We start from the raw sequence: 19,104 nt of genomic DNA on the forward strand, positions 1-19,104 counted from the left end.
GTGCTTAAGCAGATCTGAACTCAAACCAAGCCTTATCAAACCGAGTTTTGACCGAGTTTCGCCCGAACCGAGCTCGAATAGTTTATAAACTACCAGACTCATTGCCAATCCTAATCATTACATATTACGTTACATGTCAAAAAATTACTAAGAAATTTTACTATACATCTACCGCGCCACAACATTACATTACTTATTAAATTACATGTCAAAAAATTACAAGAAATTTTACTCATCTACCGCGCCACATCATTTACATGACTTTTATACTTTTACCGGTAAAACATTACAATGTGTAATAACTAATCCATCGTGGAAAGGACTCATACAGCTACAGCTTCAGTTGAATTTAGAAAAGGAAAATCACGTTCTCTCCTTTAACTTCTCTAAATAACTGAGACAAAAGATCCAATACTTGTGGAAATCGATTTGATAAGAGCTTTTAAAAGACGTTCAGTTTCTCATCTCTATAACTAAGCCAATACAGATTTTAATAGTGTGCTTATTAACCCAATGCAGGAAAGAGGCTTTTTTTTAATGCTATAATAGGGGTATGGTAGTGATAATAATGCTACCTTTGGTAGCTCGACCGATACAACCAGCCTTGTACGTGTTTACTCATTTCGAAACATCACCGGATACAACTGGGATTAGCAGCAAACTGTATGCAGTAATTATGTCTGTATTATTAAGCGATTATTGTCTATACGGATACGACACAGCTGCTCACTTAACTGAGGAAACTAAGGGTGCTGATAGAACTGGTCCTATTGCCATTCTTTCTAGCATTGGTATCATTTCCGTTTTCGGATGGGCTTATTACTTAGCTCTAAACTTCAGCATCAAGGTATAAAAATATGTATGCTAATATACGACGCAGAATTGTTATATACGACGCAGAATTGTTTCTAGCAACATCTACAAAGTGTAGTTCAATGTAAAAATTGCAGGATGCTAGCTATTTATACGACGCAAACAATGAAACAGGCGGGTGTATCAGTACCTGCACAGATAATATACAACGCCTTTCATGGAAGGTATCACAAATCTGCTGGAGCTGTTGCCATCCTCTGCATCATATGGGGATCTTTCTTCTTTTGTGGACTTTCAGTAACTACAAGTGCTGGCAGAGTGGAAGTAAATTAAGATAAATTCATATCATTTGCTTCATTTCTGAAAGGAAAGTGTTTATGGGGATCATTTTCTACATAGGTTTATGCTCTAGCAAGAGATAACGGAATCCCGTATTCAAAAATATGGAGAAAAATTCACCCAAAGTACAAAGTCCCAAGGAATGCAGTGTGGCTATGTACAGCAATTAGCATACTCCTTGGCCTGCCTATCTTGAAGCTTGATGTGGTTTTTACAGCGATTATATCGGTAAGTACAATCGGATGGGTAGGAGGATATGCTGTGCCAATATTTGCAAGATTAAGGATGGATGAGAAGAACTTCAATGCCGGACCCTTTTATTTGGGGAGAGCGAGTAAGCCAATTTGCTTGGTAGCCTTCTTGTGGATATGTTATACCTGTTCAGCTTTCCTGTTGCCAACAAGCTACCCTATCAGATGGAAGAATTTCAACTATGCACCTGTTGCCCTTGGGGTTTGTTTGTCTCTGATAATGCTTTGGTGGATATTAGATGCAAGGAAATGGTTTAAGGGCCCTGTAAGAAATATTGATGCCCAAAATGGAGATATTTTGTGTTTTTTTTCCTGCAAAAAGAACAAAGAAATCTCAGGTTACATACGGGATACTACTAGTATTAGTTTCCTTGTAGGATCAAATTTCTTTTGCTTGTAAGCAAAGTAACAGCTATGATTCTAGAAAATGGCCAGTTCTACAAGTTCTCCAAATCTCAGTTTAACCATGAATTTCAACTCTTGAAAAACTCAATACAAACAAAGTGTGCAGCTGCTTTAGTTTTTTTTTTTTTTTTTTATAAAAGTAGCAAACTTTTTTATATAATAATGGATGGACTTTGAGTCAACATGAAGAACTTAAAAAAGGAGCTCACCTCAATTTCCTTGACATATGCATCATCATAACCAGATTCTGAAGCAATTAGAACATCTCCAAGGTACTCCCGGAGAAGATTAGTAGTTCTTCGGTGTCCCCCATTCCTACATTAGATAAGTCAGAGAATCATGTGTCATTCTTTAAAAACCTATGGAAGACAAGGTAAAGGGATGGAACCTGCATGGATACTATGAATTGACTCACCTAGTCGATTCATCAGAGCAAAGTAAGCCATCGCTTTAAAGACTAACACCTCTTGTGGATTCCTCGAAAAGTATTTGGAGGCTTTGGTAAATTTGGCAGGTAAAAACCATCAATATCTGTAGGGCTCGAATCATGCAACTGGAGAAGAGATTTCAGCAAGGCCTCCTCAGTGATCCCACTTAATGAGAAATTCCATTTGAATACAATTCACAAACAGCAAGCAATGACCAATAAATAATAAAATAAGTGGAAATGGATAATTGGATAGGGATCTGAAATAAACTAACCATCCAATATCGTCCTCCCGATAGAGACAAACTCCGTCAAAAGCTTAATCAAATTCCAGCTCTAGGATGCTATAATGCAATTAAACCAACGAGTAAAAGAAACTGTTCTTCGAGGTGTACAATATTGTCTAAGATATAAACTACCTTGAGGGGATCAGCATTGCTCAGAACAATTTCATCTACTACTGCTTGCATATACCTGAGTATGCCAACAAAAAGAAGAACAGTTACACAAGAAATACTCATAAAAGTATGAGCAGAATAAGGTTTAACTTTTTGAAAAAATAAATCAACATGAAACAAGCCTGCCTACATGAACAAGAACATGCATGCAGACAAGAAAGCAGAATCATCAACCAGTATTACTTTTATGTTGGAAGTTGCTGGCTTTGATGATGATTTCTCTCTATCCCTAAGGAAATTCTGTTTCTGATTAGTCTGCCTCAGAGCTCCGGAAACATTAGGCATAGAAGATTTTCTAGGCAATTTTTTTTGAACATTTGGTTGGCTTCTGAAGCTATGGCTAGAAATATCCTCATTCTGTTCTTTATGGCCTACCAAGCCGCTGCTACTTACATTCAAACTTTCTCTTCTTTGAACATTAACTTTTGCTTGTATTGCAAGAGAGATGGACTTTCCCTTGTTCTTTGAACTAGAAGAACCATCTTCTCTCTCTTCTAAAGCAGTGAAAGACGTAGCATTGTCCAGTGAGCCATTCCAGCTCTTGTTCAAAGGCTGCCCCTTAAGATACTTGTTCAAAGCCGTAGCATTGTCCAGTGAGACATTTTCTGTGAACCATCCAATTTTTCTTTAAAATCCCGTACTTCCAGAGGCACTGAAGAAGATCCAGCCACCAACATCCTGGTTCTGGCAGTAGCTTATGGGCTAGGATCGATCAATTTTGCAGCAGCTTTCATGATGTGAGCCGCAGTTCTACTCTCGGACCGAATCCAGGACTCTTAATAGGAGATAGAAGTTTGTGATGAGTTATTGGAATTGATTTAGCAGATCTTAGAGGCAAAGTTTCAGTTTGGAACTTTTCAATAGGTCTGCTTAACACTTTTTGAGGGTTCGAGTCCATAAAGTTCCGAGGAGGACCATCCTCCTTATTGAGCAGGTTTCCGGAATACATGATCTCAGGGTCATGGCAATACTCAAAATGTTTTCTCCGTTGAGAAGCCTCACTATGGGATTGGGTATCCAAAAATGGGTTCAGAAATACTTGATGTCAGCATGGAATCTAATCCATCATCATCTGTTACTGATGAAGCACAACTATAATCACTACTCTCTCGTATGCTTAGACCCCGATAGTTTCATCATCATCCATCTGCTGAATATAACATTGCTCTTTCAGATACATAACTTAACCTAATATAAAACTTAACAAGAACAATGCCAAGAGAATAGCCTAGTAGCCTCCTGAAACCTTCAGTTGCTGAATCTAGTCAAACTAATCGAACCTAGAAAATGATCTTATATTACAATACTGCACTTACTGCAACCAAAATCATCACTGCAACATCCAATTCCCTAAACTCTAACTAAAGCCACTAAACCGCCTGCAGCAATCCAGTCACATTCACTGACTGATAATACTGCATCTTAATTATTATTCCCTAAATTGGAGTTGATATCCCTACTGCCAAAACCCTTTGATCTCTCATTCTCTATACTGAGTGTTGGATGAATTTTCTACATACCCAGGAACTAGGAAAATACAAGAATCTACCTAAATTAATTATCTTCTGAAACACATATAGAATTCAATCTAACCTCTCAAACATGACAAACAACCCATGGAAATAATGAGGTTAAAACACAGCAATTACCTCAATTCTCTTCTCTTCCTCTTCTCTCCCGTTATTAAATTATGAGTAGTTATTAAAGTATGGTAAGGGTAAGGTAAATAAGTCAAGTATGGATTATGAATGGAAAAAGGAAAATATGAAAATACTTTACCATGAAAACCCCGAAACCCACTCGTTCCACTCATTATAACACAACAATTACCATATCCAGTACTTGAACACTAGAACTTACATTCTCAAGCATGGCAGTGTTCACTGGAACACCATTAGCAACCTTAATTTGGGGATGGGTTATCGTCACTTTCTTCACCTGGTTTGTCGGACTTGCCATGTCTGAAACCTGTTCTTCTTTCCCTGTATGTACCTCGCTTCTTTCCATCTATCATCTCGTTTCAGTTATTGTAAAATCTAGCTCGAAAAACTCAAGTTTAGGGAAGTTTCCTTATACTTTCCCACATCGCCTAAAAAGAGATTGATGCTATTCTTTATAAGTTACGCTGAAACAATAAACTTTCGCCGAGCTTGGTAACGCGAGCTTGTGACTCATGTGAGGGCATTAGGGTGATGGAACATGGATACGGCTTATTCGGCTGGGTTTGATGCGGCTAAACTCTGGTCCGCCCATTCCAAGCTGAGAGTGAACCGTGAGTTCCGAGCGAAGGCTTGGATCTCCCAGTTCATAATGTGGAGGGCACAGCGTGAGGCTGGTTCCACAGAGCAACGATTACCTCCCTCTCTCAGCAGTGGAAGGATAACGGGCCGTTGTCACTCAAGCCCAAGTAGGTCTAATAGGCCTTCCTAACTGGACCATCACCTTGTTTAACAATCCCAAGCCCAAACTTTGGAAGGATATAACGGGCTATATAAGCTTCTAACTGGACCATCATCACCTCTTTTTTCTTTGATTTTTTTCGTTTAAATACATATATATTACGGGTAAATTATCAATTCCTTATTTATGCAATTCCAAATTATATGTTCTTTTTATATTTATCATCTTGAATTTAAGATTCATATTTATATGATTAAACTCCAATTTTTCTATTTTAGGTCCAAGGTAATAGTAAGGTCATAATAATACATGGTAACCAGTGTTAATAACTATAAATAGAAATTGCTTATCTTAATTCTTTTTACAATAAAAAACTTTTGAGTTTTTCTATAAATATATAAAGGGATAAGGTATCAAAATAGTCCTGCGGTTTTTGAAAAAGTATCAATTTAGGCTCAACGTTCAAAATAGCACAAATATAGGTTTAACGTTTACAATATAATATCAATTTAAGCCTCACGTATAAAATAATACCAATATAGGCTTAACGTTTACAAAATAATACGAATTTAATTTTAACGTTTACAAAATATATCCAATTTAAGCTAAACATCACAATTAAATTAACCATATTATATTATTTTCCTATTAACTTTATATGTTATCTTTTTATTTAGTTTTATTTTCTTATTTATTATATTACAATTAATTAGTTTTTTTTGCCCATTAAAACCTTATATTTATTTTTCATCAACTATTCCATGACTCCTAAATTTCATGGCTCATGTAATATATGCAAACTAAAAGTAATTGAATATCCACAATATTTTGAACACTGACATGTATCAATATTTCGAAATATTGTGGATATTCAATTACTTTTAGTTTGCATATATTACATGAGCAATGAAATTTAGTAGTCATGGAATCATTTATGAAAAACGAATATAAAATTTTAATGGGCAAGAATATAATATGATTAATTTAATTATGACGTTTAGCTTAAATTGTATATATTTTGTAAAACGTTAAGCTTAAATTCGTATTATTTTGTAAACATTAAGCCTATATTGGTGCTATTTTGTACGTAAGACCTAAATTGATGCTATATTATAAATGTTAAGCCTAAATTGATATTATATTGTAAACGTTAAGCCTATATTGGTGCTATTTTGAACGTGGAGCCTAAATTGATACTTCGCCAAAAACCTTAGGGCTATTTTGATACCTTATCCCATATATAAAAGATAGACAAGGTGCATGTATACATTTGGATGATAAAAGAAACCACAAAATTCGGTTTGGTTAACTGAACCGATACTCACCCCTAGTCATATGCTTTACTCATATCCATTTTTAGTGTCACATTACCTACTTTCTTAGCAACGTTATTGTTAATGCTATGAATAAGTTCAAATGCGATCAAAACGTTGTCGACCAAATAACTAAAATAACCAAAGTTGACCAAATCAAAATTTTTTGGTTCGGTTTGGTTACTAACCAAATAACCAAAATTTTTATATTTTTAATTTAAATATTTAAAATATTATAAAATATGAAATTTGAGCTTCATTAATTTCAAATTTGCAATTTCAAATTCAATTAACCAAATACCTTATATATTACAAATTAATTCAATAATGTTTAAAACCAAAATTTTGGAATTTCTTGCACAAATTAAAGTATGAAAAACAAATAAATAAGTAAAATTATATTATATTTATTTAAATATATATTTACTTTTGAGTTTTTCTATAAATATATAAAGGGATAAGGTATCAAAATAGTCCTGCGGTTTTTGAAAAAGTATCAATTTAGGCTCAACGTTCAAAATAGCACAAATATAGGTTTAACGTTTACAATATAATATCAATTTAAGCCTCACGTATAAAATAATACCAATATAGGCTTAACGTTTACAAAATAATACGAATTTAATTTTAACGTTTACAAAATATATCCAATTTAAGCTAAACATCACAATTAAATTAACCATATTATATTATTTTCCTATTAACTTTATATGTTATCTTTTTATTTAGTTTTATTTTCTTATTTATTATATTACAATTAATTAGTTTTTTTTGCCCATTAAAACCTTATATTTATTTTTCATCAACTATTCCATGACTCCTAAATTTCATGGCTCATGTAATATATGCAAACTAAAAGTAATTGAATATCCACAATATTTTGAACACTGACATGTATCAATATTTCGAAATATTGTGGATATTCAATTACTTTTAGTTTGCATATATTACATGAGCAATGAAATTTAGTAGTCATGGAATCATTTATGAAAAACGAATATAAAATTTTAATGGGCAAGAATATAATATGATTAATTTAATTATGACGTTTAGCTTAAATTGTATATATTTTGTAAAACGTTAAGCTTAAATTCGTATTATTTTGTAAACATTAAGCCTATATTGGTGCTATTTTGTACGTAAGACCTAAATTGATGCTATATTATAAATGTTAAGCCTAAATTGATATTATATTGTAAACGTTAAGCCTATATTGGTGCTATTTTGAACGTGGAGCCTAAATTGATACTTCGCCAAAAACCTTAGGGCTATTTTGATACCTTATCCCATATATAAAAGATAGACAAGGTGCATGTATACATTTGGATGATAAAAGAAACCACAAAATTCGGTTTGGTTAACTGAACCGATACTCACCCCTAGTCATATGCTTTACTCATATCCATTTTTAGTGTCACATTACCTACTTTCTTAGCAACGTTATTGTTAATGCTATGAATAAGTTCAAATGCGATCAAAACGTTGTCGACCAAATAACTAAAATAACCAAAGTTGACCAAATCAAAATTTTTTGGTTCGGTTTGGTTACTAACCAAATAACCAAAATTTTTATATTTTTAATTTAAATATTTAAAATATTATAAAATATGAAATTTGAGCTTCATTAATTTCAAATTTGCAATTTCAAATTCAATTAACCAAATACCTTATATATTACAAATTAATTCAATAATGTTTAAAACCAAAATTTTGGAATTTCTTGCACAAATTAAAGTATGAAAAACAAATAAATAAGTAAAATTATATTATATTTATTTAAATATATATTTAGTTTGGTTATCGGTTAAACCAATATTTTTTTCGGAATGACCGAACCGATAACCGAATACCGAACAAGAAAAATTTGACAACCAAACCGAACCAAATTATTAAAATAACCGAACCAAATAAGAATTTTGGTTCGGTTATCGATTTGATCATCGTTTATTGGACTTTTTGCTCACCCCTAAACATAACAAGCAACAAGCTAAACTCAGTGAATATGATGCAGAAAATACCACAGCTATGGCTAAAGTAAATAATTGCAACATGGTCCTCTTCAAGACGCTTGACAAAATGCACGAGCCACAAATTTAGAGCTCGTTTGGCTACTTGTTGTTTGTTGTTCCTGTTTACTGGTTTCTGTTTTCATTTGCTTTTGGAAAATGTTGTTTTTCCAAAAAGCAGAGTTTTCCTGTTTTTGTAAAAATCTACTTTTCAGTTGTAAAAGACAAACAGGATGTGTCTAACCAAACACCTCAAACTCTGCATTTTACAGTAAAAATACAAACATGGAGTGAAAAGTAGAAAACCAAACACCATCTTAATATTATGAGACACAATAGAAGAATGCTTGAGATGTTGTCTAAATCTAAAATGAGGAAGGAAAAATTGTGGAACTACTTTATCTAGCACAACGCAATAATATATGTATTTGTAGAAACAACCACAACTAAAGAACCCTTAAGACCAATATTAGATAGTCATGGTGACAGTGTGTTACAAGTGAAAACTCCCATCAACTACAACGTGAGTCCTCATAGAGCATAGTAACACTCACACCGACTAATCACACATGAAGCGTAAATAAACCTATAAAAAGTCATGATAATTGGGAAGCCAAATTCCAAATGTTTGCATATAAACATGTCCTAAGAGGAATGATAAGGTACCAAATTTTTACTTATTCCCCAAATGTTTGATACTTACATAGAGTGAAGTCGTATACCTTAATAAATATTGAGTTGCCTTCGTAAGCATGATCAATCTAGGCTCTAAAGATGATGGACAACCTAAAAATAGTATAAGGGACTGATCAAAGACTCCATCGTTTCTTTGACTTTTTAAAACATATATTTTCAGCTAGATCCATCGATACCGTTAAAGCCTATCAAATTAGTATCAACAACAATGATGTCTGAACCTCTTAGAGACCACCTTGCTCATTTCCATCATACGACTTCTTTTGTAAAGTCCATGAACTTGTAAGTCATTATCGATAAGCTGAAGGAACTACTTGTGAATCTCTATCTCATAAATGTTACACTGGACCACCATGCACATTTGAGGGCTCATGGCAATAGCAAAAATATGGCACAATATGATGATAGTAAAGGACGACAAAAAAGAACAACATTACAATTTTGTTGCTAGGGATGGTAAAGGTAAATATGTAGGTACTATAGAGATTATTGCCTTCAAAATGAAAATGCATCACTATCATATTATAATCGGCATGATGATCATTCTCAATAGATGTCTCAGAAGTACAAACATGATAAACCACACACGAAGAAAGTGTTAGTCCCTTGTAAGGTTGCAAGTATAGTTTCAAGGGGGGGTTAGGAACTATTTTACCTTTTAAAATGATTAGGGCAAATTTCTTTTCTCTGAGAAAAGATTATATGACAGCGGCGCTGATCAATCGACAAGACACTGGCTTAGTCAACTAGTGACTAGGTCAGTTTCGTTGCTTAGGTCAGGAAATAGCACTTCGAGTCTATTCCTGAACTAATTCGTTGGCAGCGCACAACTCAGCTTGACCTCTTTTACTTGGTCAGTTTTAATTTGTTTTAAGCAAGCAATATAAATAAGGAGTTAAGGTTTAGAAATATTTCACTCAGCAGATTTATCCAGGTTCGGCTTCTTCTAAGCCTACGTCCTGTCCCCGGAACACTTCCGAGATTTCAAATCCTCTACTGAGCTCTTTAAAGGTAGAGCCTCAAACCTTTTATAATATCAGCAATTGAGTATGACAAGAGTACATTCCTCTATACTTCTACTCAATCCTAATCTCTCCGCTGAGTACTTAAAACCGAGTACTCAGCCTCTCCTTTCTATTCCTAGAAATGATTAAGATTTGTCCTAAACAACAATTGCTAGAACACCTTAGATGATTGAGGATCAATCACTCTAGACTTTTACACAAATGAATAAGCTTGTAGTGTAAGAATTTGCTTTGCTTTTGATGGAGAACTTTTGTACACGTTTGGTCAGCGTGACGGCTTTTGCTCAAAGTTCTCTCTAGAATGTGGATTCTGAATGCTCTATTTATAGAGAGTTGTGAGAGCTTCTGGTTATTTCAAATTTCGAAATAACCGTTGGAGGGAAACGGCTTCATGTCGCTTTCACTCAGTCTGTTCAGCAGTTCTCTTAGCCAATCAGATTCCAGCATCTTCTGTTCTTCGGTCAGTGTGGCAGTATGTTCCTCCAAATCGGGTAATATCAACCAGACAGCTTGCTGCGTCTTCTGATCTTTACCAAAGGAGGAAATACTTTGTCTGGAAGCTGCTTTGTGGTCAGCTGCTGTCTTGTACGTTTTGTCGAGACAGCTCAGCAGCTTCATGCCGAAGTTGTCTACGTGGATCTTCTCGATCCTTCATTGGTGAGCTGCGTTTCAATACTCAACGGCAGCGTTTTGAGATACGCGGGCTGAGTGATCTTAGGCTTGTTTGACTTGGGCCTTGACTTCCATATAGGGCTTGGGCCTTATGATCTTTATGTCTTATAACAATTATAAACTCAACATTGAACAAACACATTAGTAACAATAAATCAAAGCATTTAAACTTAATGTGTTATAGAATATTTAATTTCACTTAATTAATTTTGTCAAATCAAAATCCTGTGGAAAGGTGTTTCAACAGAAAGTACATTATTCAGAATAATAATTTTGTATATCACCCAACATGCCTATGAACCTCCCTTTAATGAAAAATAGCATTGTAGATGGCCAAAAGCAAATTTCCACTCATATTCACATGAAAAAGATTGAAGTTTCACAAGGGACAGAGGCATCCAACAGAGGATTCCAAACATTTCAATTAGGAGACAGATGTTGAGCGATTTCTGCAAGTGCACGGTATACGCTTGTAGTAATAAAAGATATCAAACCTACAGGGAACGCTTTTTAATAAAACCTTATTTTAATTCAGATTTAATTCACGTAATTTAGGTTTAACTAGAAAATCATTTAATTGTTTGGATTTGTTTTGTTTGGATGAAAATATATTGCTGAGACTTAGAATGCAAATCTATCTTAAGATTTAATTACACAACAGGAACTTTTGTGTTTAAAAATAAGAAATACACGAAACTTGCTTGCATTAAGAAAGAAAGCAACTATAACATTGATTAGATTATAATCATGTAATAATTTATCATTTAATGCAATTAACGGGCTTTGAATTGCAGACGATCTTTCTACGGTCGGAACAGATCGCTACCTTAATCAAATTGGTGTTTTATGTCTGATAAGCCGAGCTATCGATCATATCATCCATAAATCTTAATCCTTTTAAGTGTTCAACAAAGTTTCCTTAGAAATATATTTATGTAAAAAGGTTTTTAATGAAAACACCAGTATATTGTTTTGAAGAACATATTGTCAGAACATACTTCAGAACAACAACAGAAAACATAAATTGAATAAGAAATATATATTATTATTGAATTATGAATCTTCACAAGTTAACAGAGAAGAAGAAACATGGATAACATTTTAACTAATTTGAGTTCCGGGTTGTCAATCATTTCCTCAAACTTCGTAGGTTTGTCAGACCCTGGGGCGCTTCAGCCGCTAGTTCTTCTCATTGCATCCTCGAAATAGAGATCGCTGAATCCACTATCAGAATGTAAACTTGACTTCGAACAATTCTTGAATCTAAACTAATTGAAATTGTGTATGTAATTAAACTAAAGAACAACCTGTGTACAACAAGTTTGTTTTTACAGAAATGAAACTAAATCTAACTCTCTTCTGAATCAGAGCTTTCTTTCAACAAAATATCCAACTCTCTAAGAACCTTGAGTTCTGAAATGATGCACTTATTTATAGTTGCTGAAAGGTTGTGTTTGAAGGGTCGTGTCCGCTGGTGAAGGGTTGTTTCTATCCGGACGAACAGACGCGTTATTTGGAATTAAAACATATGAAATCAGTGCTGAAACTTCGCTACTGCTACCGAGATAATGAAAATCTCAGTCGCGATATGGGGCATATGGAGATTGTTGAACGGACGTGTATTTTCAAGACACAAACATGAATGTCGTGACTGAGATATTGGGAATCTCGGTCGTGATACAGACTTATGCTCCCGTTCGTGATCGTTTCCCAACTCCTCGTATCGGTCTTCTGAATTTGCACGTGCTTTTAGCTCGTAAATGTGATTTCTCCCTCGTTTTTGCTCCGTTTTAGCTCCTATTTGGATTTTACCAAATATTTAAGTACCTTGCACAATAGAAACAAATATAGACGTAAAAGTACTCTAAACAAATATAATTAGCACGATTTCAATATAAAACTAACGTAATTATTAATGATATTTTAGGTATATTTTGGGCTTATCAACAGATAAACTTGTACAATTTAGAGTTCAACTATCAGCTAGCAATACAAGCTTAGAGCACTCATAATATGAAAAATCGTGAAACACTGTAAGAAGAGCCAAAACGGCTTCACTATTAAGGGAATCCAAGTCATTCAAGAGGGAGCATCCTCCTAGTCTGTTGTCACTCTCTATACAAGAACTTGGAGAATCCACCAGAGCCTCCCTTCATGTATATCATCCTTTCCACACTTCTCGTAATAAAGGATTTTGCCTCCATTTGGGACCCTTCTGAGGATTTAATCCTCATAAAGGTCCTGATTTAGCATATTGCCCACTGTAGATCTCTGCTAACCAAGGATAAAACCGGTAACTTTTGTACTGGTTTCATTTTGTAAGAAACCGATAAAACTAGTTTTAAAATATAAAAAAATTATTAATTTTAGTTGAACTGGTAGCTAGTCTACCGGTTTTAGCTATAGTATTTTTTTTATCTATAGTATTTTAGAAAGTAAAAAAAAATCGTGACTTCTTATAAGCTTTTGAAAATTTTAAAAGCAAAAACTAAAAAATGGTCCCTATATTTTTAATAATTTTAATTTAACTTCAAACCATTAATCTTTAAACTTCACTATTTAATTTTGGAAAGTGGTTGTTTAGCTCTAACATATAAAATAGTACAAATTTAAATTTAACGTTTCTAAAAAAATCAATTTTAGCCTAATGTCACTGAAAATTTGAAAAGACTGTTTTGCCTGTTATTTAACTGTCACTCCTAACCTTCCAAATTTCATTTATGTCTAGGATAAATTAATATATTACTGTTAGCGATATTTTCGAAATATGCTAATTTCAACCTTGTCACGTGTGGTTAGGGTGCGGGCGTGCCAGAGAAGATTATTTCTCAATTAAAATGGTTAAGTTTATGGAATTTGCACGTCAAAACTTGAAATCTAAACGAGGCGATTGGCGAGAGAGGCAAGGATTGAAAAAGTCCCTCTTGGGTCTCTCGCGCCGTTATAGAAACTTTGCGAGATAAATGATTTTTATTTAACCTAATGTGGATAAATTAAAGACGGACAGATAAAGGAAATTAAAGTGCGAAATTGACACGAGATTTGGAAAAATTGGTATTTTATTGATATAAATCAAGGTTTGAATACATATGTTCAACAAGCATGAAATTGGATAAAGAATTACAATTGAAAATTTTCTATACTAAACATATAGACAATCAATTGAATTGGGAAAAGACAAATCAATACAAAGAATTGAAATGCAATTAAAATAAATTGAAATTCAACGACAAACTCGGAGCCACAATAGCTATCTCGGCTGGACTTTGAACTTTGGTGTCGGCTTGGAATTCTCGGAGCACTGTGGTCGGTCGGGCCCGTATGGTATACGATCTTGGCAATGTCAGAACGTGTGGTAGGCAAATGGGGCAGATTTAACCTTTGACTTTGGTGGGCTTGTTTGAGTACTTAAGAACACGGAATTGGACGATTAAATAGGCTAAATTTAACTTCAGGAGGTCAGGAACAAACTTCTATAAGAGATCGAAGGCTAAAACGGACTCTAAATGGACGAAATTGAGAGTTGAAAATAACTGGTCGAATCTGGAAAAATCTGGAAACAGAATATCTAAAACGATTTGGGCTGTAAAGATCGGCTTGTAAATATAGTTTCTGAGAACGAAATTGGGAAAATAAATACACTAGATTGAACTTCATGACGTCAGGAACAACTTTGTTGAAGGGATTGGAAGCAAAAAATGAATTTAAATGGACAAAATCAGGCTTTGAAAGAAGTTGGACGAATCTGGAAAATTAATTTGAAAACAGAATTCTAGCTATGAATTGAGTAAATTAAAGACTTGGGAATGCTAAATTGATTTGAAAAAACTTGGAAAGAGGCTATTGGAACTAAATTGAGGCTAAAGGTAAGCTAGAGAAGGAATTGAAGCTAGGAAAAAATGAAGAACAAAAGGAAGAACTTGAAGAACTAAGAGCAAAAGAACTTAAGAACTAAGAACTTAAAACTAAGAACTAGAGAGCATTGGAAGGGACCTTAGGAAGGGGTTTTTGTGTGTGTTGAGTGTGTGTTTTTTATGAAAGAGAGGGGGTCTATTTATAGTTTTTTGGAGTGGCATTTTGGTAATTATTCAGTGGTATTTTGGTAATTATTCACCAACTACCCCTTGAAACTCTCTCCCACTAACTTGCCACATCATCAACTAACTTAACTTCTTCAACTTCCACTAACTGCTGTTGACTGCTTCCAACTGCTGCCGAGAGAGATAGCACGCCCCGCGTATGTCCGGGCACGCCCTGCGTGTTGGAGGTCTTGAACCTTGTGCGTTTCATTGATGGTATCTACGCGTGGCGCCTTTGGTGTCACGTCCCACGTAGGAAGGTACGTCCTGCGTAAGAGAAGACCGCCCTGCGTGTTTGTGCTTCTGATCTTGGAACACTTTGTTGATGCACTTTACGCGTGGCGTATAGGAAGACACGCCCCGCGTAAAGGAGTCTCTGAAGCGATACGCCTTCGGATGTGTGGTATACGCCCCGCGTGGTTGAGCTCCCGAGCTGTCCTTCGAAAGTAGCTTCCTCCACGCCTCGCGGGCTGGCTAATACGCTTCGCGTGTTAGAGTTATGCCCCACGTGGTGCAAGACGTGCTCATCGGTTGGAGGTTAGTTTACATATGTATTTTTATTTTTATTTTACCATTATTATTTTTCTAGAAGAATATAAACTATACTCTAAAATTAAACTCAAGCTTTCTATATACATAAAATAAAATTTATTTATTTTGGGCCAACAATTGCCCCCCTCTTTTGTGTATAAATTGACTAGGATTGAAAATTTGTACACAAAAGAATGTATTTAGGATTTTTTTTTTTTTTTACTTTTTTTTTTGGGAAAATTGAAAAATAAAGCAGGAAAATTACAACTTGAAAACGTAATTTAAACGAACAAAACAAAGCAATATGTATGCCGAAATTAATCGAGATAATTGTGCAAAAATAATAAACAATAACAAACTTGACCTCGTGACCGATGAATGGTCTTATTGGTCAGAATAAATTTAAAGAAATAGTTGTTCAGAACAGTTGTTTGATGGGATTAAATTTGATTTTGAGATCAAATAAATACCAAAAGCTTGGTTCTGAGATAATTGGTACTTTAGAATCACGGATTGCTTTTGAAAATGATATGGAAATGGTTTGCAACAAGAGAATGGCTCGTAATAATGAAAAATAACTTGAAGCTATAATAATGATTAATCTGGACACAACGGGCTCGAATTGAGGAGTGGATAATGTTTATCTAAGCTAAATGGACTTCTAGAATAATCAGATTGGAATTTGTCGCAGTGGAGAAATTGGACGTGTCGGAATCATTTTAAAATTTGAAGGACTCAAATGAAATTTTGCTAATTAATTGGAAAATAAATACACAAGTTATCTGATGTAAGAAAAATCAAATGACAATGGGGAGATTTCGAGTGAGAATGAGGTTATAGAAAATCGTTTTGAACAAAATAAAAGTTGAGAGTTATAACTTGCATATCAACGAAGAGATTGAGATTGGTTTTGCAGGAAAAGGTGGTTTATGGCGGATGAAATCAATTTTGGAAAAAAAAGGCCAACCAGAACAGTTGTTTGATGGAAATTATGATTTTGAGATCAATAATTACCAAAAGCTTGGTTCTGGGTATTTTAATTAACCGGAATCAACTAACAGATAACAAGTACGATTTAGAAATGGTAATGATTGAGTGTTCTGGTTTGTGAGTTAGAGTTTGAAGAAAAAGAAGAAGATGCGAAAACAAAAGTAGAAAATATGAACCACATGGAAGCATGAACATAAATAATTTATTTTGAAAACTGAAATATTTTTTCATTTTCTATTTTTTTATGCTGGCAAAAACGCCAACTTATTTTGACCATAAATGGTCTTATGGACTATGTTGTAAGTACAACATTATGTTATCGCCTCATACAATAAAATGCTCAGTAACATCTCTACAAGAGGGATATGAGTTTCCATGTCTAGACTCTTATTTTCATGACTCTCTTTCCGTATAATAAAAAGTATTTGTAAACTAGAGTCTAAATGAATAAACACGGTTAAGAAGTAAAAACCTTGTGACTTGTCTGGATGGTAGGACAACTGAAGTAGACTGATGACAAGTAGAATCATGGATTGCAAACTTGATCTTCTACTCGAGTTAACCAACTTCATAGTGATCATAGGCTTTGGAAAAACATGAGTTGCTGGAAGAATCATTAGAGGTATTTCTGGGGTGGATTCTCGATTAATCTCTTGATCTTGACTGCCCCCCAAACCACGATCATAGAAGTTTTCTTCATCATGACTGAGTTGCGAATTACAATCATAGAAAACTTCTTCATGTGTTTCTGAAGCCACTTCTTCTTCGATATCACAACTTTTCATAAAATCTTCTGATTTTAAAGACTTCACAAGGATGAGAGATTCTTCTAGAATAAATTCTTGTTGAACCTCTTCCGGTTGGATGTCCCTCGGGTTGGATACCTCATCATCTTGACTGGATTCTGAATCATAGCTCCAAGAAACGTCTTCCTCATCTTCTTGAATTTCTACAGGTGCTTCATGGATGCCCCCCGAGTTAGAAGTGCTTGATGGGTCGTCACCCTCCCGACTGAAATCCGAATTGAGGTTATGAGATATATTTTCCTCCTCTTCCTGGGCTTGTACAACTATCTCTTTGTTCACGTCGGGACTCCCTGGAAATTCTATTGACTTTTGGGGATTTGCATCTATGGGCAATACTTCTAGAGTGGGTTCTTGTTGAATTGCTTCCTCTTTACTGCCCCCCGAATCAAGATCACTAGACACGACATCATCCTCTTCACTGGATTCTGAAACGTAGCTCCTAGAAACATCTCGTTCTTCTTTTTGAATTTCTATAGTAGTTTCGTGGATGCCCCCCGAGTTCGGAGTATCTGATAGGTCATCATCCTCCTGGCTAGAATCTGAATTGAGGTCATGAGATACATCTTCATCCTCGTCTTTGGTTTGCACAACTTCCTTCTCGTTCATGTCGAGGCTCCATAAAATCCCATTGACCTTTGGGGATTTGCATATATGGGCAGTACTTCTAGAGTGGGTTCTTGTTGAGTTGCTTCCTCTTTACTGCCCCCCGAATCAAGATCACTAGACACGACATCAGTGTTCTAAAAGTCGTAAGGCGTTAGTCGGGCGGACAAGACCTCAAAAAATTAATCGGAGATTAATCAGGAATTAATCGGGGATTAATCGGATATGTACTTTTCTATTTTTTATATTTATAATTAAATAAATATAAAATATAAACACATTTAAATATAAATTATCACATCTAAAAATAATATTAATAAATATTATATAAATATTATAAATATTTTTTTAAATAAATAATAAAATATCCATAAATATTATAAATATATTGAAATTAGTTTTATTTGTAAATTTAGTGTTGTGTAAATTAGTTTTATTTTTTTAGTTGTGTTGTGATCATTAATTATTTGTTATGGGTAGTTTAGTTTGAGTTTTTTTTTTAATTTGGGTTTAAAAAATCGATTAGTTGTGATGGGTAGTTTAGTTTGGATTTTTTTTTTAATTTCCAATATATGTTGAAATTAGTTTTATTTGTAAATTAATTGTTGTTGTGATCATTAATTATTTGTATTATTTATTTTGTAGCAAATTTTTTATAATTTTATGATTTGATCCGATTTTTAGCCGCCTAACCCGACTTGACCCAATTTTTAGCCGCCTAACCCGACTTACCCGCTTAACCCGACTTGCCCGCCTAGCCCGACTTGCCCCGATTTATCCCAACTTGAACCGCCTAGGCGGAAATATATCGGACCCCCGATTTAACCCGCCCAGTTATAAAAAATCGGTCAGTGTTCTGAATTTCGTCGACTAGTCGGCCGATTAGTCGGCGACTTGGCCGACTTTTAGAACACTGCACGACATCATCCACTTCGTTGGATTCTGAGTTATAGCTCCTAAGAACATCTCCTTCTTCTTCTTGAATTTCTATAGGAGTTTCATGGATGCCCCCCCCCGAATCAAGATCATTGGAAGCGGCGTCATCCTCTTGCATGGACGTAGAATCATAGTCATAGGGATTGTCTCCATCCTCTTGACTTTCTATCGCCGCCTCACTGTTAGGAAGCTTCGTTTCTGGAAGAGTCGGGCGTGTGGAAAATGCTTCTAAGTGATGAAGTACTTCATCTTGGATGGCCCTGATACGGCCTTCAATGTAGACTCTGAGAGAAGCTGCTATATTAGCCCTCTGTTTCTCGAGTTGATCCAAAGATTGTTGATATGCATCGTCTA

The 19,104-nt window shown here is 34.7% G+C and overlaps 1 long non-coding RNA gene and 1 pseudogene across 1 annotated transcript; one reads left to right on the top strand and one right to left on the bottom strand.

Moving 5' to 3' along the window:
• The first annotated feature begins 344 nt into the window (after positions 1 to 344).
• On the top strand, positions 345 to 1,803 carry LOC136200460 (amino-acid permease BAT1 homolog; annotated as a pseudogene).
• A 213-nt stretch (positions 1,804 to 2,016) lies between these two features.
• Positions 2,017 to 5,002, bottom strand: LOC136201430 (uncharacterized). The gene is made up of 3 exons (XR_010673829.1): positions 2,877 to 5,002; positions 2,224 to 2,709; positions 2,017 to 2,123 (listed from the first exon to the last, which is right to left on the bottom strand). It is a non-coding gene; the product is annotated as an uncharacterized lncRNA (long non-coding RNA).
• Between the last annotated feature and the right edge of the window lie 14,102 nt (positions 5,003 to 19,104).

Source organism: Euphorbia lathyris, chromosome 7, assembly GCF_963576675.1.
Source record: "Euphorbia lathyris chromosome 7, ddEupLath1.1, whole genome shotgun sequence".
NCBI lineage: Eukaryota > Viridiplantae > Streptophyta > Magnoliopsida > Malpighiales > Euphorbiaceae > Euphorbia > Euphorbia lathyris.